We start from the raw sequence: 25,779 nt of genomic DNA, 5'->3' as shown, positions 1-25,779 counted from the left end.
ACTTTGTTGTCATTACTTTTTGTTATTTTTCATTGCTGAATCTTCTAATGATACTCTGTGCAGATTATTTGCTTGTAACATTTGTTTATATATATTTTCTTCTTTATCATGTAGGCCATTTACTATCCAGCCAAATATGCCTTAGACTTATACACCTTAATATTTCCTCTAAAGTAGAAAAGTTGGTCCATCTTTCCTAAGGAGATATGAGAGTGGTAGCATTTAGGATTGATTTAATGACTATCATGGATTTCTAAAGAGATCATATATAATAATTAACTGATTACTAGGCGTACTTTAATTCAGTTCCATCCTTATATTATTTTGCAAGCTTTGCTAGCAAAAACATGAAGATCACCTTTAATCTCTTTTGATAACTCAGGTAATTCTATAAAACAGTTAATTAATAGAATACCACAAAAAGTAATCAAACATGGCAATTAATTCCATTATGATATGTTAGAGTAATAAGGAATCCTGTTCTTACAGTCTACATATGTTTACCCTACTAATTACTTCCAAAAATGAAGTCTTTGTTTATCAGTTAATCACTGTGGTAGTTTCAATGTAATTGGCCTCCATAAGCTCGTAGGGAGTGGCACTGTTAAGAGGTGTGGTTTTGTGGGAGTAGGTATGGTGAAGGACAGTGTAGCTTCTTTTGAAGGTGGCTTTAAAAGTTTCTTGACTATTTTAGTCTACAGTAGAAAATTAAAATAAAATTAGTGGGGTTGTCTACTAAGTAGATTATAGACTTTTCAGTTGTTATGAAGATAATAATCTTTTATGGACAGAGTAGTAGCTAGTGCTGTTTTTTATTCATTTACTGCAATGTTTTCTGGGCAATAGCTTTACTTTAAAGGCCACACCTTGTAAGAATGAGGATTAATGACTGTTTGAAAGCAGCTACCTATAGGTATGACTTTGACATAGTGCCTGACTTTCCAGAGCCTTCTGAAAATTATTAATAAGATATGTAGTGTGTATATAACCAAACCAAGTCACATCTTAGTTTTAGGACAATGATTATGAATCTATATTAATTGTCTTTTACATTTGAAATATTTAGAGCTTAAGTAAGGCACATTTGTTATCTCATAACCCTGAAGTTCACAATTCTGAATGGGGTTCAATTTTTCCTTTGTTTGAGTATTGATGTGGTAGAATCTCATCATTCTGATGATTGAATTAGGCCTCCCTGAGTAATCCAGAATATTTTCTTTATTTGAAATCGGTAATGCAATTTTACTCATGAAGTCCCTTTTGAGATGATAAATGACATATTTTCATGTTTTTGAAATTAAAATGTAGATATATTTTGAGTTAACATCCTATGTTATGCTCAAAGAAACATGGAGCCAAATGGTTTAAACAGGAAAGGGAGATTTTATTCAATGCCACTTCTATAGTCAAAATCCCCTTGGAACTGAATTCATCTTTTGTGAAACAAAAGGCAGGGGATGTTTTTGTCATCTGTTTCTTGTTGTTGTTATTGTTCTGTGTGTTTTTCTTTTGTTTATTGCCAAACATTCTGACAGAAGTGTATTAGAGGACTTTAGTGGAGTGAGTGGCACTACAGTTATAGTATTTGTGCTCCCTAATTGGTATTAAGACAGATTCCTGTCTTCCTTTGGAAACTGGTATACTGTGTATTTTTGTCCTTGCATAGTTCATTTCAAAGGTACAACTCTCATGTTCTTGAAAGAGACAACCTTTGCTTTTAAGAACTGCAATAGAATGGGATAAGATCTGTATCTCCAAATAATAGGTAGAAAATGTAATTGCAAGTTTCCTAAAAATAAATATTTTTAAACTTAGAAATGTGGAAAATAAAAAAGCTGACTAAACTTAGACCAGTCCAGGGCATGTGAGGGTTCTTCTTAGTTACTAGCACAGATACTCAGAAGTTTTCCGAGTAGTTGACACATAAAGTTATATAGAATATGAAAACTACATGCTGTGAGTAAGTGAAAGACATAGCAAAGATGATAAATGATATTAAGGAACATAGATGAGCAGGTTAAAAGAGGTAGAAGTCTGGGTCCTTGACCATGGAAGCTGAATTTCATTTTATTTTTGTGTTCTTACAAAAATTTAGAACTTGTGAAAATGAATGTCATTTTTATGTATGTATCCATGATGATATTTGACACTGTAAATGATCTAAGGATTTAGAACTCTATCTCTAAATGTGTGATACAGTATGATGTGTGTGTGTGTAAGGGGTATGTTGACTTTTTCATGATAAATTTATTTCTTTGTGAAGCTCATGATCATAAGATAATTACAGGGAAAGGTAACAGATTTCCACCTTAAATCTTTTCCTTTTAATATGTTATCTTCCATCTTCCACTTTCTGTTCAAAAGCAGCAAAATATTTCAGTACTTCTAACTATCCCAAAACACAGGTAAATACTAAACATAGAAAAGAACAAACATACAAGAATTCTTAATGATCCATTAATAATTGTCACTCAGAGTTTTTCATTGAAATGTAAATAGAATTAGACTTGCTCTTTCTCTGATGCCCTCTTACTCTTTTGCTGATTTGCTGCCTTCTGCTCCTGTTTTGAAATGTTATCCTGCCCCAAATCTTTCCTCTCCATAGGCTACCCTGTGCATGTATCATTGAGAACATTTATCATTCGCTTTAAAGATTTTTACTCCTTATCTCTTATTGTAATGGTTTTGTTTTGCTTATTTCTTTTAACTTCATAGTTTTAAGACACAAAATCTGCATCTAATTTCTAAATTCGTAGGGCCAGGCATAGTGACATGTAAGAAATAAGAATGTGTGTGTATATAAGTAAAGCCTTGGATTTATAGATATGATTTGAATTTTCCCTTCTCTCAGTTTTAGAACACTACCGTAGCCCAAGGGCATCCAATCAGTTAATTAGTGTTAAAATTTTAACTAATATATCCAGAGAAATGAAAAAAATACATCTTACTACAAACTTAATTTAATTTAAAAACTGTACTATATGGTACAGCAAAGTTAATTTATTTCATTCTCATATGCCAACTGACATATAGGTTTTTTTTCTGAAAATGTAATTCTATACAGATGCCAAGCCAAATAACATTTGGCACAAGTATAATTCACTATTTTTATTTCACTTTTCCATTTCTTATCAAAATGGTCACTCTGTTTCATTTAAACTCTTGGTGGGTCACTGAGCTTTTACCTATGAAGCTTTCATTTCCTGCTGTCCAAAATGAAACATCTCTCCCACCTATAACTGACAAGACACACGTTCCGAGTGGGATTGATTTCTCTCATTTTGCTCTTTCTTATACCCTTATCTTTCTTTTCCTTTCTCCCTTCCTCCCAGTGATAAGGTTTTTGTATTTGCTTCTTGTGCTCAGCTTCTCTCTTTTGTCTTTCATTGATCAGTTTCCAGATTCTTAATTGATATATTCCACCCAATTGTCTGTTTGTCTCAGTTTATACTCTTGTTCTTTGTTTCTAACAGGTTTTCTCCACATTTTACAGTCTACCCCATTTATTTCTGTGCTGTTATCACTATTGAATATTAGGTTAGTGTTTCTGATTATTATTGTCCTTCTCAAATCTCTTCTTGTCAAGTTTCCTACTTTACTGTCTTCTACCCCCTCGTTCCATTCTAGTCACTTTTATTTTTTTACATTTATTTATTTAAGCTTTCTATGGGCTTATATATGTAACTAACACTGCATTCTTTTTGCCTTACTATGGTAACTGCAGAAAATCATCTATTTTCATATGTTTTAGCCATCAAACTTTTTTATTCTTCTGTGAAGATTTTAAGATAACTTGAAGATTTTTCCTAAGAAACATTACTGATGAAATTAAAAATTTTATATTATTATGATACATTTGCAAATATATGTATGTTATTATAAATATACAAGTAAATTATGTGACAATTAGGTTATACTGGGTCTTACGAGTAAAATAAATGCTACCACTTCAGAACCTGATTCAATGTAGTAGCTTTATTCCTAGTTAGAAACAATGATCTTTGTTCATTTTTGTAATAAATCCAACCTACGTCTTTTTGACTCATTTCCTATTCAGTTGTATACTATGACCTTGAGTTAATTTAGGAAACTTGTGTATTCCTCTGATTATGTAAATCAGTGAGGTGTTTCCTGAGAAATGTAAGTGTTGACTTGAACTAACTCAGGCAATCTGGCAGGCAAGAATGCAGTGTATACTTCTTACTGGAAACATTCTGTAGAGGCAGGCAGTCTGCTGAACTGCGACTCATATTGATAAAATCATACCCTGAGTTTTAATAAAAGCTGAAAATTTATAATCTCTCAGTTTTGATCACTGAAACTTACCTCATACTTATTTAAAGGTATTTTATTCTATATTACTCATATATCTAAAAATGGCTAAAAACTATTGTCAACTAAAACATAGCTAGTTATTAGGTGTTGAAATAGTCTCCTGTTAGCAATGTCTCAATATAAAAAAATCATCCAGGCATAACTCTAGAGCTGATGAAATCTAGTGTAAATCAATGAGTTATAATTCGGATAAAAATTATTAATTTTTCATATATTTTAAACAAATATTTAACAAATATTCTATCTTAAATGGAATGGGAAACCATTTTTAATGTTTTTACATTGGTTACCATCAAAAAACAATGGCTAGCACACATAAAAGCCTAGAACTACCAATTTCAAGACTGTTTCAAACAGAAAGTAATGCATCCAAGAGTTAGTAAATCTTAACCCATAAAGCCTGGTACTCTGCATTAAATTAATGCAATTGTGATTAAGTAAATACATATTTAATAGATTAATAAGATTAATTAATATTAAAGTTGCTCCAACATTTCTTCCTAGAAATAGCTTTGTTTTTAAAAGGTAAAATGTTTTAATTTTTTAATATTATGATTACATAAATTTTAGGTGTTTAAACTCCCTGGACTCATTTAATGTCAATGAATTTGTTTTGCTTCTTTAGGGGTGTAAAATGAAAACATTTGCTGTGTTGCTAATGTGCTTAATGTAGCAGGTATCTTAAAAGGTCTTATTAATAAAAACAAACCTGGAGCCAGTTATTGGGGTCAATGCTGGAAGATCAGAGAAGCAGAACAAACCACAGCCACCTCACCTTGCCAATTCCTCAGCTGATCCTGTTTTCTCAGACTGGGAGCTTCTGAGTCCTCATCTGGAATGAATCTCAGCTGAACTGCTGCTCAAATGCCTAAAAGCTTAACCTGCCTAGTTCCTGGTTTTCATGCCTTATATACCTTTCTGCTCTCTGCCTTTACTTCCTGGGATTAAAGGCTCACTTTTTGGGATTAAAGGCATGAGTCACCATGCCTGGCTGTTTCCAGTGTGGCTTTAAACTCACAGAGATCCAGATGGATCTCTGCCTCCCAAGTGACAGGATTAAAGGCGTGTGTGCCACCATTTTCTGGCCATTATCTAGTGGCTGTTCTGCTCTCTGACCCCAGATAAGTTTATTAGGGTCACACAATATTTTGGGGAACACAATACCATCACAGTTTAACTCTGCAAAGTAGACATGCTCACTGAGGTCATCACACACTCTTCACGTGTTGTCATGTAGTAGTATGTGTCTTCACACCGAACCAGAAATATCAAGATACTTAATCTTGACTTCTATTAGTTTCAGTTTTTCTTTCTCCATCCTCTCTGCTGTGATTTGAAAGAAAATGGCCGCCAAAGAGATTTGCACTATTAGGAGATGTGGCCTTGTTGAAATAGGTGTGGCCTTGTGGGAAGAAATTTGTCAGTGTAGGGATAGGCTTTGAGGTCTCATGTATGCTCAAGCCATGCCCAGTGTCTCAGACTACTTCTTGGTGACTGTAAGTCAAAATGTATTAACGCTTGGCTACTTCTCCAGTATCCTATCTGCCTGCATGGTGCCTTGCTTTCTGCTATCATGATAATCGAGTAAGCCTATGAACTGTAAGTGAGCCACCACAATTAAATATTTTCCTTTATAACAGTTGCTGTCTTCATGGTGTCTCTTTGTAGCAACAGAAACCCTAACTAAGACACTCTCTAAATCACCAAGCATGATTCTGTCAGTGTTTTCCGACTGGAATAAAATACTGAAGATAAAGGGAGTCATATATTTCCTGCAGTTATTTCCTACCACCAATTCAAAGTCTTTCAAGTAAGAATAAAATACTACTTGAAAGAAGAATTGGGATAATACATATTATGGATTATTATAACTATTACTCTTTGAGTTCACCAAAAGCACAGCATGAAACAGGGTTTCAGGGGCATAAATTTGCTTTGGGAGATAAAACAAAATGAAGCCATATGGAAATGGAACATGCAGAAAGACAGAAAAAATGTTATATAATGGGAAATACAATTCACTTCTACAGGCCCTCTGATAACCTGCAGAGGGCCCTCTTGATCCACTACTTTGAAAGACAAAAGCTAGAAGGCTTATGCTATGCTCAACTCATCTTTTTTTTTTTTATCATCACTGCAGATAGTTCTCCACTGTATTTCATTGGAATTTATCTGAATGAAGCATGATTAGGCATTCATAGAAGAGTCATGATGTAGCAGCTTGAGATCCATTCTATTAGTGTTTGAAATTTCACCATCAACATTCACTGACTGTCTTTGGGTGTTGTAAGTATGAGACCATGAGGAAGAAATGACTGTACCAACGTGTATACTGATATTCAAATCGTCTCTCTACTGATGACCTCATGAGTCACAATAAAGCTGCTTTGTCCCCAGTATTTCTAGTATTTGTCTATCTGAAAAACATACCTATTGGGATAAATTAGTCACACAAATTTGTTGTGACTCCTGAAATAAGTATCCATGATCTTCTTCTCCTTCATCTGTCTATTTTCCATAATACTAACAACCAAATCTAGAATGACTTCTAGACAATGAAATTATAAGTTACTACTTCATGGTCAGCTATACAATATTACAGCTAATCTTGGTCTTGTCTGTTTGCCTATTTGACTATTATCATAAAATCATAGAAAGGAGCCAGAGAAGAAGAGTGTGCCAAATACAAACTAGTAGAGATCCAAGCCAGAATGATTGTATAACCTATTGTTTTTTGTCCTCCATCTTTGTTTGGCTTTAATCCCAACTGCATCACTTCTATGCTACAATGGAGATTCTTAGTTAAAGCCCTACAATTGTACCTTGATCATTCTGCAAAGTTCATCGAGCTTACTTTGGAATTTCAATTCCCATAGCCACTAGATTTCCTGAGGGTAAAATTCTGTAGCTATTGATGACTCAGCAGAACTTTTGTAAGTATTCGGGTATTTTTGCTGAACAAGGCAAAGCAACTGTACATGTTTGATGTATGTCTAATTGTGCTCAGTGTGGTATTCTTTAGGAATCTTTCACAATTTCCATTTGTTTTATCTCTGCACACAAAACATAGATACTTACCTACTTATTCCCTTTGGTCTTTGCTGAAATTTCCTTGCCATCCCAGATTGGCATTAAGTATGCTGAATTACTATGTAGCTTTTTTCCCCTCCCCCAGACAGGATTTCTCTTTGTAATTTTGGTGCCAGTCCTGGATCTTCCTCTATAATCAAGCCGGCCTCTAACTCACAAAGATCCACCTGGCTCTGCCTCTCCAGTGCTGGGATTAAAGGTGTGAGCCACCACACCCGGATATTATGCAGCTTTTGAGTATACTTTTAAGAAGTAAAACAGGTTTACTCAGCCATAGAAATGGTAAGCCTACTGAAGTATCTTGAAGAGTTTGTTGCCTCTGTGTAGCCAAAATAAAAAGGATGCAAAGGATGAGATATAGCTACAAAGGCTTCAAGATTTACAATAAATCTTGTGTAATTTCTCTTAATTAATGTTACCATTGAAATAGGTTTTCAATATTTTAAACATTTTATTAAATTAATTTGAACTATATTTCACATATTTCCTGCAAATTTATACTACTGCTCCTGACATCCATTTTCTCTAGTCTTGTCCCTCTGTAGCTGAAAATTTGCTATGGTGTACCTTTCCTCTGTAATCCTATGCCCCCATGGATCATAAAGACTTCCTCCAGTCTTTCTATATGCAACTCATTCCAAAAACCAAGCCACTGACACTAGCAGGCATTCCCTGTGAACACCCCAGCTGAATAAGCCAGGAAAAGAGGCAACACACAGGCATCACACTCTCTGAAATTCCAGAAAGGAAACAGAAACCAAGGACAAAACATCAACCCCACAATGACAAATACAGAAAATGGTACCTAGAATTTTAACATTCCAAACCCAGATGCTCAGTTGTCAACATAAAAATAAAATCAACAACAGAAGGGACAAAACATCTCCACTAGAACCCAGCTATCCTACTACAGCAGGCCTTCACTCTGAAACCTGGCCATCATGAGCTGTTCTTATAGGTGTGAGATGAAATCTTAAAGTAGTTTTTATTTCCATTTCATTGATAGCTAAGGATGCAGATTTTCTTAAAAAAATATTAATGGTGAACTTTAATTTGCACTGGACAAGGGCTTCTAGTTTATCTCTCCCATACACACACACACACACACACACACACACACACAAACAAATATAGCAAACAAACATAAACACAGATTGCCATTGAAGCCATGAGTTCACTCAAATTGAACAAATTTTTGTCATGAACTTATAGGCAGCCAATATGAGTATAGCTAGTACATTTTTTCTCAGAAATATTACATGGTGCATTTGAATAAAAGCAAATAAATTGTCCATATAACTCTTACTAATTCAGTTGTATTCTCCCAATTACTTTTTATATTTGCTTCTATGAATGTAATTTCTGATAATAAAGCTACTATATAACAAACTGTGCAAATTTTTCTTCTTCATTTTTTTTTTTTTTTTTGGTTTTTCGAGACAGGGTTTCTCTGTGTAGCTTTGCGCCTCTCCTGGAACTCACTTGGTAGCCCAGGCTGGCCTTGAACTCACAGAGATCCGCCTGGCTCTGCCTCCCGAGTGCTGGGATTAAAGGCGTGCACCACCACCGCCCGGCTCCTTCTTCATTTTTAAAGTAAAATATTAACTTTCATGTAAGCTATCAGTGGTATGGTGAGAACATTGAGCAACATATTGACCCCCACACACTGGCAGTGGTATACTTTAATACTAAACTTTAACCAATGGACACATCATACAGACAAAACTAAACAGAGAAATACTGGAGCTAACCGACATTATAAACCCTATGGAGCTAACAAATACCTTTAGAACATTTTACCCAAACACAAAGGAATATACCTTCTGCCCAGCACCTCATGGAACCTTTTTCAAAACTGGCCACATACTTGGACACAAAACAAATCTCAATAGATACAAGAAAATTGAAATAACTCCCTTCATTCTATCAAACCAATGTGGATTAAAGCTTTATATCAACAATAAGAGAAACAACAACAATCTTATAATCTCATGGCAATTGAACAACTATCTTCTGAAAGAAAAATAGGTCAAGACAAAAATAAAGAGTAACATTAAAGACATTTCAGAATTCAATTAAAATAAATACAGCCACTATGAAAATCAATATGTTAGTTCCTCAGCATGATGGGAATCAATATACCTCAAGACCCAGATATACCACTCTTGGACATATCCCTGAGGGATGTCCCATCTTACCACAAGGACACTTGTCCAACTATGTTAATTGAAGCTTTACAAAGCACAGGCAAAAGCTGGAAACAATATCCCTCAACAGAAGAATGGAGAAGGAAAATGTGGTACATATACCCAATGGAATATTACTCAGGTGTTAAAAAAATAACAACATGAAATTTTCAGGCAATTGGATGAAACTTGCAGGTCAGACATGAGGTCTCTGCCACATTTCTAGCACCATGTCAGCTTCTCTGTTGTCATGATCTTGGCCATAAAGCTCATGGACAAATATTCTGATACTGTGATCAAGTCCCTAATTAAATGCTTCCTGTTTTAAGTTGTCTTTTCCTGTTGTCTCCTCACAGCAACTGAACAGTAACTAATATGGTAGGGATCAGGAAAGAACAAAATAATAAGATGAGAAACTAAACAGATGCTTACTACATTAAATTCATTTTGATGTTAGCATATTAAATTTAGTGCATTTAAGTATTAATTTGTTAAATGGAACCTGAGTCTCCTGAATTAATTGAGTATGAAGTTGTACATTACTCATCCTGTCTTATGAAGTAGAAAGAATCTGGGTCATTAAGTGCCTAAACAGTCATGATCTGGTGATATCTATCATATGTGTATTAAAATTATAAGTATATATATAATATATATTACTCAGTTAATCTAAATATTCATATTTCTAGAAATTAAAATATTTCTATATTTTTCCCTTTTTTCTGTGATGTTATTTTAGGCAAAGGCAAAAGAGGGCAAAAATACATTAGAAGACTTCCCAAAAAGCTCTTGAAAACATAAAATTACAGCATTGCACTTATTCTTCAGTGAAGAGATCTATTAATATTAAAAAATAAAGCATCAAACCTCATACTTGGTAGCATAAGACATGTCTCTATGCTATAGGATTTAGGACTCAAGAGATGTTAGAGGAGACAATAATATCAAATATAGGATCAAAGTAGACAAATGTTTTAGCAGAGTGTAACATATGAAAAATCATGGATCCCTCTTAAGTATTTCTAGCTGCTATAAGTTTACTGGCAGAACCACAAATCATGGGGCTTCGGGCTATAAAACTGTACCTTAATGAAATAGCATTAAAATTGATCTGCTGATTTAAGAGTAGAGAGTTGTTTCAGAAGCTGGGAAGTGTAAGGTGAATGCAGAGATGGAAACAAGATGAGCACTGTGTAGAAGCTTAGAGAGAGTCACAATTAAAACATTCTGCTGGGTATTTGCACTATGGAGAGATTATGGTTAATAAAGCAGTATTCACTCCAGAGATCCATAAAATGATTGGCATCTTTTCATCATAGTAAATGGTAAGTATTTGAGGAACTCCATAAGTTTAACTTATTTAATTACACAATATGCAAGTATTGAAACACCACATGATTGATACATTAATACACACAATGTTTTATGCTAGTTTTAAATAAGTTTGATTTAAATTGAGGTAAATACAATTAACCATTTGAGCAAATTCAGAAAAACAAACTTCAAAATCAAAGCAGAGTTCAAAGATTCATATCATTCATCATCTGTTCACAAAGATGACAAATAAAAAATTAAAATGCTTGTCCTTAAAATGAGGAAAATGTTCTCCAAAGTTTATAAAATCATGTGAACAGAAGATATATATTCACCATTAAATACCATTGTTGATAATCAAAGAGAACTTTGCAATTTCAAATTCAGCTTTCACCATTGATACCGTTATGAGAAACGTCAACCTGAATGAGCATATGATTTCTATACTGGATTAGAGAGATGGGAACCTATCAATTTTAAAATCAGAACGTATCCACAGTGTGCTAAAGAATATGCTTACAGACAGTTTCGTTGTTAGCAGTTGGTAAATGAGAACCTCTTTATGTTATGATTTATGAGAAAATTGGGGCGAAGGGAAATACAGCTATTCAGAAGTGTAGCTGTGTTTATGATTTAAATGTTTCTAATGTGTTTTGACAGATGTGAAGAAAGAATGAAATTTCTTTTTAATTATCTTAGCGTAGTTCACTGTGTATAATGTTCAGTGTTAGAACTGTGGTATTTGTCAGTATATTTTCGTTAACATGGTATATTCCTAGCAGATTGATAATGTGAAGAATAAACACTAATATCTTGTATTTTATAAAGCTCTGACAATTCAAGATTATCTAATAAGTTCATTCTGCCTGGATTCAGTTTTCAAATTTGCCTGAAAACTAAGGAAGTTCACACAATAGAATTAGAATTCATCTCCACACACTGCCCACAAAGTTTCCTGGAGGATTAATCAACTGCAGTGGCTCCTGAATAAAATGCTCACAATATAATATTTTAAGCTGCAGCTAGCCATTAACACTCTCAGAGATGAACGGCACCCATGTTTCATGAAGATTTATATGAAGGAGTGATCTGAAATATAAGAGATGCTGATAGAGAATTCACTTGGCTTTTAAATGAAGCAATCCTTTCCTTGAATGTATTTATTACCAATGTATTTCAATTGTGAGAGATGGTGTAAGAAGTTGGAACTCACAGTGTCTAGAAAGAAATATGTAGACTGGTTGACCTTGCAGGTGATGAGTTATTTGCCAGTGTTTGAGTACTGTTCCATATGCAGTAGCTAAACAGCATGATATTGCCAACAGGGGGAGCTAAAGACAGAAGACAAATGAAGCCCATTGTGTTTAGGAGTGTAATTTAGCTGAACTGACAATATATTATACCTTAATAGCACCTCAGAGTGAGTTTAATTGATGACTCAACTTAGATATTCTCTGAGAGTATCTTTGTACGGGATTGGATGCAAGCTGGGCGCTTAAGTTTGCTTCCCTGCTGCTAATAGTGTGACTGCCATCTGGAAAAGATATCAGCTAATATGTTCCTGGAATCTTTTCTCCATTGTTACTGCTTAAGCAAACAATTCAGAAAGCTTCTGATAAGCTTGGAGAAACAGGAAAAAAAGAATGCTCCTTGCACTGAGACCTAAGAAAGTTTAAGCAGACAAACATCACTAAGACTGTAGGTATGTTTGTATTTCCCATTTTAGTCAGCTGAAGGGAAAATAAAGTCAAACTAGAGAATGATCTTAAAGGTTTTGATCTTTTTTTATTATCGACACTCACAGCTAAAAAGTCACAGCTCAATAGCGTAACTTCAAAGGCTATGACAGGCATGAGAAGTAGGTTCTTGTAAAACTGACCATAAATGTTTATTTCCAACACATAGAGTGGGAAGAAAAGTTGAAAACATTCTGTTTTATCTTCTTTTGAATAATTTGAGGATATAGTGTCAATCAATTATAACAATCATGACAAAAACTATGGTACAGTTTACTGTGCTGATATTTCTGTCTCCATCAGGGCTCATTCTGACAAGAAACTTCACACATTTATTCACTATGAGTTGTTACATATATCCTATGTATCAACCACAGAATTGTGTATAAGAGAAAATGAGAAAGTTTCTGCTCAACAAAGCACCTGTAGCCTAGTGGTTAGAGACCAGCTACTTTAAAAGCATGACTATGAAAACCTTAGAAATGACAAGTTAAAAGTATGCATCACAGGCAGAGCACAAGAAGGCAAGAAAACTGCTTAGTTCTGTAGTGTAAGAGAGAAAATTTGAATATGTTGATTGTTTGTTGACCAAAACATGTCAACTGTGATCAATTGCCATGTCTATTCATCAAAAGATGCACTTGACACTTATCACTACTAGGCTGTATGATTATCATGTAGAATGCAGAGCATGCCCTATCTTTCAGCAATCTAAAAATTCTAGTGAAATTTGGTGCATTTCCAAGTGTTAGTTGCCTCTTTTGCAATTCTTGTCTAATATGTCTGTAGTGGTGTTTGCTCCACCCATGACCTTAGGCCATAAGGCCAGAAGGAGGCTGTGCTTCTTGCCCTTGTAGGTGACCTCTTAAAAGGGAAGGGAGAGGGGTCATAAGGCCCCTTCTCCCTGCTTCCTGCTTCCTGGTGTGATCAAACTGCTAGGTGAATTCACTCCCTGTCAGACCAGAGGACGACTACAGCTGTGTACTGGGTTTGGTACTCCTAAGTGTATTTCCTCAATTTACCCTAATAGATTTCCCTAGTATTCTTTAAGCAGACTCCCGTGGATTTCTCGAATTATATATCAAAGTAATTCTTTAATGAACTAAACTTGTCTTTCTTCTAATGCTTTCCCCACAGCTTTCCTCCATTGTTCTAGTCTCAGCAGCTAGAAAATTCAGAGATATCTTCATTTCTTTTATCACTCTCATTCTCACATACAGTCATCATGTGTAAGGTTACAAACTAATCAACACCTGTAATGTCCTTTTACCTTCTACATTCCAATTTCTACTAAAATCACTTTCCACTACACAATAAGATGAAGTGCCTTGAATGTATTATTTGCTTTCACTTAAAAAAATTAATAACACTCCTAAAGAGGCTTATGGAAGTGTCACCTGTTCTGCTTTTACATTACATTTATTGTTTGTTTGTTTGTTTATTTGTTATCAAGCAGTTTTTAACACAGTTCTACAGAAAGAGGGGATGATAAAAATGTCTGTTGTGCAAAATTGGTACACGACAATTGTTTTGAGCTTGTGATCTGCTAATCACAAGAAATTCCACTCCTCTTCCTATAGGCCAGAACATGACTCTTCCCAAACTGCCCATCCTATTGGTTTATAATCCAGAGTGTCTTATTTCATGAATAAGTGGGGATGAGTCTTCCCTTTTTGCTGATCTTTGCCTTAGTGATTTAGTAGACGACCTGTAGCTCCCACAGTTCTGAGATAAGACAGCATCAGTCACCAACTAGAAGAGAAAGGGGCACACTGTGCCTCCACTCACTTGCAGTACTGGTGTTTAAGATCACTTCAGACTGAAAATGGACCATAACAATCAGGACACATTTCTCTTTTTCTTTCACCTTTATTGGCCCTATTTCCAGATGTGCTTTAGTTGATTTTTAAAGACATACTGTCAAAAATAGTTAAGAGGACTCCATTTTAAAAAGCCACAACTTGGCACCTGAAGAAATGGCTCAGCAGCTGTGAGATTACTGCCCTCAGAGGAACTAGAGTTCAGTTCCCAGAACCCACATCCTGGAGCGCAGACTAGTTTATAGCTCCAGCTCCTGAGTTCATAATTCTAATCCCCTGTTTAGGACTCCATGGTCATTTGCACACACTCACACACACACACACACACACACACACACACACACGTAAATGTTAGAGTAAAATAAATGTTTAAAATAAGGCCACAAACAACTAATTCACAATTATTTATTGAGTTCTCATTCATTTCTGCACAAACAATAAATGGTAATGTAAGCTAATTATTTTTCTATCTCTGTTAATCTACTTACAGAAAAGAAAACAACCAAGAAAAACAAAACAAAACAAATGAAAAAAGTACCATACCAAAAAGAGCAAACTAACACATACAATCTGCACATTTTCATAACATTTTTTGGTCTTATTCCATCCCAGACTTCAAAAAAAATGTTTGAATGAATTTTAATATCCTGGCATGACAAAATATAATAACACATGAGAAGGAAATCAGGAGAATGCATTTTCATAAGGAAGGGACTTCAGGTGGTGTTGAAATAGGAGAGACAGCTATTTAATTTATTTTAATCAATTACTTAATATTTCATTGTAGATAATTTTCTAAATGGTCTTATTAAATAAATAAAAAAAACACAGAGCCAGATATAGGGGTGAAAACCTGAGAGATCAGGGAAATGGGAAAAGCCACAGCTCACATTATCTCACCAACTCCGCAGCCGCCCAATGTGCCAAATGCAAGCTGTCTACCCACGCCTTTATGCCTTGGTGTTCTGCCATCTGATTTGCTCTCTCTGTCTAGCTACATCACTTCCTCTTCCTGACCAGCTCTGTCACTTCCTGTCTGTCTGTACAGACCTCCAGACCTCCATAGTTAACTAGTATTGGAATTTAAGGTGTGTGCCACCACGCCTGGCTCTGTTCCGAGTGTGTCCTTGAACTCACAGAGATCCAGACAGATCCCTGCCTGCCAAGTGATAGGATTAAAGGTGTGTGCTACCATTGCCTGACTTCTTTGTTTACTTATAATGGCTTGTTTTTTCCTCTGATCTCCAGGTAAGCTTTATTTATTAGAGCACAAATGAAATATCACCACATTTCATATCTGCATACGGTACAACAGGATAATACTCACCCCATTCTCCTACCAGTGTTTTCTTTTCTTTTTAGAAATAAAATTATCTAACTTCCAGAACAATATGTGAGTTTCTCAAATAATCGAGTGACATATTAGTAAAATTTCATTTTTGTTTATTTGAATACGGTCACCTTCTTCAAAAAATGATCTATTGATTAAAGCCTAAGAACATTTTGTCTTCTTACCTTCTGCCTGTTTGGTATGAAAAACACTTTGAGAGCTGAGTACTCTGATGGTTGCATCCCAGCACATGCTTCTGTTGTACAGTTTTTCCTGGCACCAATGTAAGGTGTTTTTCATATACACTGACTAACTTCAGAGTTGCATGGATTTTATTATAATAATATCCAAGAGCTGTGAGATAATGTGAGCTGTGGCTTTTCCTATTTCCAAGAGCTGAATTAGAGAATTTATTGTCAAGAAGATCTTTCTTTAATTCAACCCTGTGCATAAACAGACACCCACGCACACAGGCACGCGCACAGATATATGTTGAATGTATCCACAGGGACTTTTCCAAGATTAAACTTCTTTTTTTTTTTTCTTTTATTTAAGTAACCTTTTTTTTGTTAATTTCACCTTCCAATTGTAGTTTTCCCACCCTTTTTACCTCACCCCCTTTCCTAGCTATCCCCTCCCCTTCCACTCCTCTTTGTCTCCATTCAGAAAGGAGCAGGCCTCGCATGGGCTTGATCAAAAAAAAAAAAAAACATGGTGTATCAAGTTGAGGGAGGACCAAGCGCCTCCCCCACCGGCAAAATAATCCAGCATGGGGAACAGGCTCCCCAAAGACATCTAAGCACCAGGGACTGGTCCTGATCTCACCGCTAGGAGCCTTACAAAGAGACCAAGCTGTAACTGTCACAGCCATGCAGAGGCCTTAGGTCGGTCCCATAAAGGCTCCCTAACTGTTGGTCCAGAGACCATGAGCTCCCAGGTGCTCAGGTCAGCTGTCTCTGTGGGTTCCCCAGTCATGACCCCCCTGGCTCCTACAATCCCTCCTCCCTCTCTTCAGTAAGACTCCCTGAGCTCAGCCTGGTGCTTGGCTGTAGACCTTTTCATCTGCTTCCATCAGTTACTGGGGAAAGGCTCTCTGATGACAGTTAGAGTAGTCACCAATCTGATTACAGTAGATGGCCAATTCTGGCACTCTCTCCACTATAGGAGTCTTAGCTGGGATTATCCTCTTGGATTCTTGGGGGTTTCTCTGGTGCCAGGTTTCTCCCTAAGCCATAAATTCCCCCATCTCCTATCAAAATGTCTCTTTCCTTACTCTCCCCCTCAGTCCCACCCCCAACCCACCTCCTGCACCCAGCCTACCCAACCCACTTCCTTACATTCTCTTCTTTCAATTAAGATTGGTGTAAAATCTGTGATTTATTCTCATTCTTTCTGTCTCTCGTTGTCTCTGTCTCTGTTTCTGTCTTTCTCTTCTTTCTCTTCTTCTCCCTGCCTCTCTCCCTCTCCTCTCTCCTGTTACTTTTTTTTGCCTTTATAACAAAAATATGCAGTCATTCACAGTCATTATTTACATTAGTCTGCAGTTTCATGCAACTATTCTTTCCAGACTTTTGTACATATACATCATACAATGTAAAGTGTCCGACCTCAGACCGCTACATAATTCAAACAGCTATAAACATACCTGTAAATCTTACTTTGAATACAACAATATAGTATATGTATAGTCATAAATATGGATTTTATATAACATGTATGCAAAAATAAAATAAGCATTTTCAATAAGTCATTTTTATATAGGTAGGTGACATTTCTCTATAATGTTTGGAGTTTTTACATTCTTTTAAATATCTCACTTGAAAAATGCAAGATTGTGTGATGATTGCTAAAGAAATACATATGGCACATGCTTTGTTTTGTTTGGATTTGGCTGTTTCGTGCATAACAGTTCAACTTATTTTGGAGTAAGGCAAGGTAATGTACGAAACAAGTGTCAGGCTCATTCTGAGTATGTCAGTGATGCTTATGTTAAAGCAATAACTGAAATATAAACGTTGGTATAAAAATGATTCTTTCATGGCCATCAAGATGTCTCAGTGACTAAAGGAGCATGCTGCCAAGACTAAAGATCCAATTTGGATTCCCAGGACCTACATGACAGAAGGGCAGAAGCAAGGGTTCCAGTTATCTTCCAACTACTACATGTTCACTGGGGCACGTGTGAGCTCATATAAACATACACATACACAAATAAATAAATAAATAAACAGACAAGTAAATAAATGAATAAGAATCCCATCACTAGGAAAACAGAACCAGGTAGATATCTGTGAGTTTGAGGCCTGCAGCCTGGTCTACATGGTACTTTCCTGGGCACCTAGGGCTATAGAGTGAAAGCATATCACAAAATAATAATACTAATTAATAGTACTAGGACCTGGATATGGAAGCAGTTGATATTTATTTATTTGTGTGTGTGAGAGAGAGAGAGAGAGTGTGTGTATGCATATGCATATGCTGTAGCACCTGTTTGGAAGTCAGAGAATAATTTGTTGGAGTTAGTTCTTTCCTTTCACGATATGGGACCTGGATATCAAACTCAGGTTATCAGGCTTGGGTGAAAGTACCATTACCATTGTGTTCATTGGCTGTTTTAAAATACTTATTTTCCCCAATTATTGGCACCCATATAATTTTTGTGACATGGATTTTAATATTATTATTTTAGTGTATCTTTATTTTAAAATTCATATATTTTTTATGTTGTAAATTCTAATTTTAAACATCATGAAAGCAGTTGTCCAAAGATAAATAGGACATATAACAGCTATAGTACAAATTCTATAACTGTGGTAAACTTGCTCTTGATAGACCCTTCATTGATACAAAATCTCTGAAGTCCTTTACATGGTTACTCTTCTATATACTTTAAATTATCTCTAAATATTAAGAACACATGATATAAATAGCATGTAACTCAGTTGTTAAAGTATACTATGTAAGTAACCATAACAAAAATGTTTGCATTTGTTCAATACAAAATATTTTTTGTGTTTGTTAGTATGTAGTTCAGCCAGGCCTCTAACTTACTGTGCAGATGAGGATGACCTTGGACTTGTTAACCTGCCTCAACCTCTCAAGATCTGGGATTGCAGATGTGCTTCATGATACCTTGTGGTGATAGTTTATTTGTGTTCTAATAAAGCTTGCCTTGGATCAAAGGACAAAGCCAGTTACTATATTAAACACAGAGGTCAGACAGTGGTAGTACACGCCTTTAATCCTGGCATTTGGGAGGCAGAGATTCATCTAGATCACTGTGAGTTCAAGGCCACACTGGGAACAGAGCCAGGCATGGTGGCATATGCCTTTAATCCCAGCACTAGTTAACCATAGAGGTCTGGAGGTCTGTACAGACAGACAGGAAGTGATAGAGCTGGGTGGAGAGAGGAAGTAAGATGGCAGGGCACAGAAAGTTACATAGGTGTGAGTATACAGGAAGTAGCTCTCTTTTAGGCTGAGGAGTTCCTAGCAGTAAGAACTTGTGGCTGGCTTGTTCAATTCTTCTGATCTCTCAGCTTTCATCCCAATATCTGGCTCTGGATATTTTATTAATAAGACTGTTTAGCAATTTGTGTTACAATACCTGGTTTAGGTGCTGTGAGGAATTAAATTCAGGGATTCATACACACAAGCAAGCAGAATGCAAATGACTTATATACACAGCCAGCAATAAAAGCATGTATTTTTTACCTTATTATAGTTATGTCTGTGTATACAGAATGAGGAAAGATTAAGACAGCAGCAGATCGAGCTCATTAGAAGTACTCAGGATACTTCAGGGTTTTTTTTTATTATTATTTTAACAATTTATTTTCTCTCTTATACCATCAACACATATGTTTAAAATTTTGAGGAAATAATGAAAAAGATAGTTATATAATTATTTTAACATAGTTGATTAAATTTAAAGATAAATAAAAATAGTTGATTTCCAGCTCTGGGAGAGGGAGATAGATAAGATCTCCTGGGATCTTAAACTGGGAGGGGGGAAGAGGGGAGAGGATGGTGGATGAGAACATGAGGGAAGTGAAGGGTCAATAGGGGGAGGAACAGAGAGGGAGAACAATGAAAGAGATATTTTAGTAGAGGGAGCCATTATAGAGTTAGGGAGAAACCTGGTACTAGGGAAACACCCAGAAATCCACAAGGATGACCCCAGCTAAGATGCCTAGCAACAGTGGAGAGGGTGCCTTAACTAGCCTTTCCTTATAATCAGATTGGTGAATACCCTAATTGTCATCATAGAGACTTCATCCAGTGACTTATGAAAGCAGATGCAGAGATCCACAGCTGGGCACTAGGCTGAGCACCTGGAGTTCAGTTGAAGAGAGGGAGGAGGGATTATATGAGCAGGGGAGTCATGTTCATGATGGGGAAACCCACTGAGATAGTGGGATCTCATGGACTCTGGACTGATGTTTGGGGAACCTGCAGGGGACCAAACTAGGTAGCCCCTGTGAATATGGGTGACAGTTGTGTGCCTTGATCTGTTTGTGGGGCCTCTGGCACTGGGGCCAGAATTTATCCCTGACACATGAACTGCCATTTTGGAGCCCATCCCCTACTGTGGGACATCTTGCTCAGCCTTGATGCACTGGGTTGTGGCTTGGTCTTGCCTCAACTTGATCTGCTAGACTTTGTTGACTCTCCATGGGAGGCCTTACACTCTCTGAGGAGTGGATGGGGGGTGGGTTGAGGGGGAGGTGGGGGAAGAGCAGAAGGGGGGGAGGGAGGGGGAACTATGGTTGGTCTGTAAAATAAAAACAAATTTAAGGCCGGGCGGTGGTGGCTCACCACCTTTAATCCCAGCACTTGGGAGGCAAAGGCAGGCGGATCTTTGTGAATTCGAGGCCAGCCTGGCCTACAGAGCGAGATCCAGGAAAGGCACAAGGCTACACAGAGAAACCCTGTCTTGAAAAAAAAAAAAAATTAAAAAAATAATTGATTCCCATGAAAATTTTAATAATTTTACCAATGAACACAGATACACTCATACACACACACACACACACACACACACACACACACACACACATATATATGTATATATGGAAAAACTCATGTGAAGCCAGTTGCTAAGTATCAGAAAGTCTATGTATGCCGTGTAACAGTATATTCTATAATGTTTATGTGTATATGTACATATATGTATATTTACACATGCCATTCCTAAAACTTAGTATGTTTAATATTTTTACTTATGTCAAAAATGCTGAAGGCAAATTGGCAATATTATTATCATCAACATATATGAACATAGAAGTTAAGCTAGAACTCTTATTTTATTAATAAGACCCGTTATATTTCCTGTATTTACTGTCTATGATGGCCATGAGTCCTGCATGTAAGTCATAGTATCTATCTCTTGATCTATAAGATAATAAAGCTGACACCTTTATAGTTATACATTCACATAGATTCTTATTAATACTTTAAAATTCTCTTAACTTTTGATTTTGAATTATTTTCTCAAATTTATTTATTTTCTGTAAGTGAGTTAAGTGTTAAACACGTTTAAACCTTAAAGAGCACAGTTACTGCTGGGAGAATTTTCCTGTTAATCTGAGAACTAGATTAAATGGGAAGATAACATCATAGCCAGGATATTTTTAAATTGTATTTCCTAGTTCTTGGATACACTAATTCAGTTTTTAATCCTTGTTATTTTAAGGATACGCTTTGCACTACATGGTTTCAAAATCAATGGTTTACTTCAGTCCTCTGAAATAGTTTTGTCCAGCAAATAATTAATATTTTGATGATTTGGTTCAGCTTTTGAGTCTAGTCACTAAGAGAAGACAGTATTGTGATACTTGAAGTGAATTAGCTCAATGATGGATTCAGAATTTAGTGGTACTACAGGAAGGTGTTGTGTTAGGAGGTGGAAACTAGTTTGAAGAAGTAGTCAAACAGTGATGAAAAACTCACCACAAAAATGAACAAATATACTGCATATACACATAGGAGTGTGCTACAGAATATTTTCCAATTGAAAAAAAAATACTGAAATTCTGTCATTCAGAGCCAAATGGATGCAACCAGAGACCCTAATTTTAGGGGAAATAAGCCCAACATAGACATGAAAGTACTGAATTTTTTCATCTGAGAAAAAATGTCTATATGGATTTAGAAGTTACTAAATGTTTGGTAATGGAAGATGGAAAAGATAGATAAAGGAAGAGTAGATTTATTAGTGAATATGTTGTTTATATTTTGAAATATCATAATGAAGTCATTAATATATACAATTGGCAGATGTTTCTCAATGACAAAATGAATTAATTTGATTTAGAAAATGTAGTAGATTCACTATTATTTATCTCTCTGAGTATTAAGCATGATACTGTCTTTAGATATTAAGGTAAATGGCATTCTTATAAATATGTTCTCCAAAAAAAAAAATATGTTCTCATACTCACAATATGTGAACTTATTTTTATTTACTTTTCTGAACTAAAATGTATATACACAAGCCATTTATGGATTTTAGATAGTAACTCAGACATTCTGTATGTTAATTCTATAATAGTATGAATTTTAAACAAACTATAATATTGAATCTGTCTTTCATTACTAATACTAAGTTTAGGAATACACAACATTCTCCTTGGCCATATGTTATTTAATGTTTTAGTTTTGGAGTTATCTGTTGCCGAGTCCCTTTTCTAAAATATATCACTACAGCAAATTAAATCCTAGTCACCTAGCTGTCAATTTAACAGATAGCTGACATTTCCACATATTGTGAAATTTGTTCACCCAAAGTAGTGTAAGGTGTAGGGAATGACGAGTTTTTAGATTATTTGTTGACAGAAATAGGACATGCTGGAAATGAATCTGATCTGTGCAGCCACGAAGAGTCTTCACCTGATGTTTAATCAAATTTAGGCCATCAGGAAAGGATACTGAAGTCATTATTAAATGAATTGAGCTTGACAGTACCATATACCCAGTGCCCTCAATGCAGCTAAAAGAGATGAAATTAAGAAATAGGAGCTGTCCTTTTAAAAGTCGAATTTACACTATGTTAGCCAGTAAATAAAGGTCCAAGATAAATTGCCATGTTATTGATATGTAATAGACATTCAATAAAATAGAATATTTATTTAGGGATATATTAATCTCTTGGTCATTTGGAACTTCTCCTAATATATAAGCTATAAAATATTTTCTTCAAATTCTTGAAACTATAACATCTTTTCTTTGTCCTTATATACTGGTTGATAAAGAATTATTAATTGTTATTTTTCCATATGATTTATCTAATTTTTACATGGTAATCTCTAGATAACATCAAGTGTTGAAATATCTGTCCAATGTAATATTGGGGTGAGAATTAAAGAACTTCTTAATGACACGATTGCTCTTTGATAGATTAATGATGCCATAAGAGACTTTTGTGTCTTGACCTTCTGTCTATCTCCATGTAACCATATAACATCTGTAATAATAAGATATCACTTTGGAAGCAGAGAAAACTCCTTAAGGCTATTGAAGCTTATATGGAATTTCCATTTTTCCAGAACTATGAGAAAGTAAACATATATTCCTTTTTACTTACCTATTCTTGTGAATTTTATTTCTCATGGCACAATGGTATACAATGTTGTGTGGGTGAATTATCCTTCATGTTGATGATTTGCTAGCTGAATTTCATGGGACACACACAGTATTTAAATAATTTTCTTTTATTTCTTTGTATTTCAAAACTTTAATTGAAACACTTTTTATTTAAATTGTTATGTTTTATATACTTTGCTGTATTTATTGAAAATACTGAATTTTACTTTATGCAAAAGTAAAGTTAAATGCTTAAAAACTGTTCACTAATGTGACTAGAGAGATTCCTTAGTGGTTAAGAGTGATTATCAGAAGATCCACATTCTTCTGCAACTACAGTTCAAGAGAATACATTGCTTTCTTCTGTTCTATGTGCACACATGCACACATGTACACATATCCCCCCATACACACATACAAACAAAATATATAACAAAAATAAATATTTAGGTAATTATTTTCTAACTATGTCCTATTATGTATCTCAATCAATTTATTACTGTGTATTTAAAATAGTTTATAAACAATAGTCTGTTATCTTTTAGAGAATGTGTAAACCTTGGAAAAATGTTCATTTTACAAAAACTTTGAGGGTTAATAAGTTATTTTACAAACCTATTGATGTATATTTATCTTTTTTCTGTGTTTTGTAAATACTTTATAATTATATGCTGCCTTCAAATTAAATTATAAGAATATATAAAACACCATTTCAAAGATAAAAGATCTAATCAAGAAGCTGCTATCTTAGGTTATTAATTCATTTAAACCTAAATTTGCTTATTAACTGCCTTCACATGTTTTAGGGCATCTGACTTAGCGTTCCGCTCTCTATGATGGAAATACAATGTTGTGAAGAAATGTACAATTAAGTGAAGGAAAACTGATTTATGGTGTTAAATTTAGTGAGGAGACTACAGAACTTATAGTGATAGGAAAAATTCTTTACAAAGCAAAAGGACCCGCTTTAGCCTTTCTGTCTTAGCCTTGTTATTTGAACACGTGGAAAAGCTGGAGCAAAGAAGAGTAGAAATCCTGGGCAGTGTCACGGACAGCACAGGAGCAAGAGACCATGTTCCTTCATATGGAATAAGAGATTGTAAGGGATAATAAACTGAATTTTAGGTAGACAGTACTGTGGAAAGTAATCATCTTTAAATGTTACCATCAGGGCAGAAAATTTAATTGGGACAACTCGGACGTCAGGGACTATGAAATCTCATCCTTGGCCTTATCATTTGGATAGCAGCAGATACAGAGTCCATTCTATAGTTTTAATAGAAACCTACACCTCATTAGATGACTATATGATATTATAACTGTAAGATGGCTTAGTATTTTTTTATTTCTGTTTTAAAAGCATTGGGAAATGTGTTTAGTATAACAGTAATAAAAGCATTAATACACAGACACACATACACTGCATCATTATATTTTAGATTCAGTGTGTAGGATTATAGTTAAAAGGGTATTAGGTTAAAACTGATCAAATGTCCTCTTCTTGGGAAAGGAAAAAAATGAATAATTATGTGGATTTCTGATAGTATTTTTTGACTACCAATGCCTCATATCCATAATCACACTATCTTTCAACCATGTTGTTCTCTGCCATATAATATAACAAAGAAATATTCTGTGTTTCTAAAATGTTAAAATATATTAGACATTGGCACGTTGATTAATGGTCCCATTGTTAGTCATTTGAGTTAGATTCCAGTGAACAGAAGCTTCCTAGATTCAGCATCAGCAAATGACTACTTCATCTAAGGTTCCCACGGAGGCATTCCAATGTGGTCCTGTATATGTTCTCAGGCATTTTTATGAAACAGAGTTTTGGAGATGGTTGCCTTAGGGTTTTAATCTGGAAAGCATCTTTTTTATGCAAAAAGGACATTTGTTATGCAGCTAAGATTTACAATCAATGCTCATAATTTTTAATTAAATATATGAGTAACTCATGGCACTCTTAATTCATATTTTCATTCATATTTTTGCTCACTGTCCCTTTCTGTGTTTTCTGTATTAATTATTAGTATTCATGAAGAGGAGTTTAATGGAATTTCTTAGTTTGCATCTAGTATTTTAAACCACAGACTTTAATCAGTATTTCATTTGTGTGAAACCAAGATGAATTAGTGACAATTATAGTTACTGAAATTTAGATCTCTTTATGAAAAAGAAGAGCAAGTAAAAATTTCTTTCTTTTGAGAACTATATATTTGTTTTCCTGTAACTCATTTAAAACATCTGACCTACATTTTATTTTAACATATAGATCAAACATAATACATTCCTTATTATTTAGTTTGTTTGCATTGATATCAGTGATGATTAAGACTTCATTGTTCAGGCCATAATATGTTGGTCAAGTACTCCTGAATGAA

Source organism: Peromyscus californicus, unplaced genomic scaffold, assembly GCF_007827085.1.
Source record: "Peromyscus californicus insignis strain IS unplaced genomic scaffold, ASM782708v3 Scaffold_12__1_contigs__length_115047231, whole genome shotgun sequence".
Classification (NCBI taxonomy): domain Eukaryota; kingdom Metazoa; phylum Chordata; class Mammalia; order Rodentia; family Cricetidae; genus Peromyscus; species Peromyscus californicus.
This window is presented reverse-complemented; position numbering follows the sequence as displayed.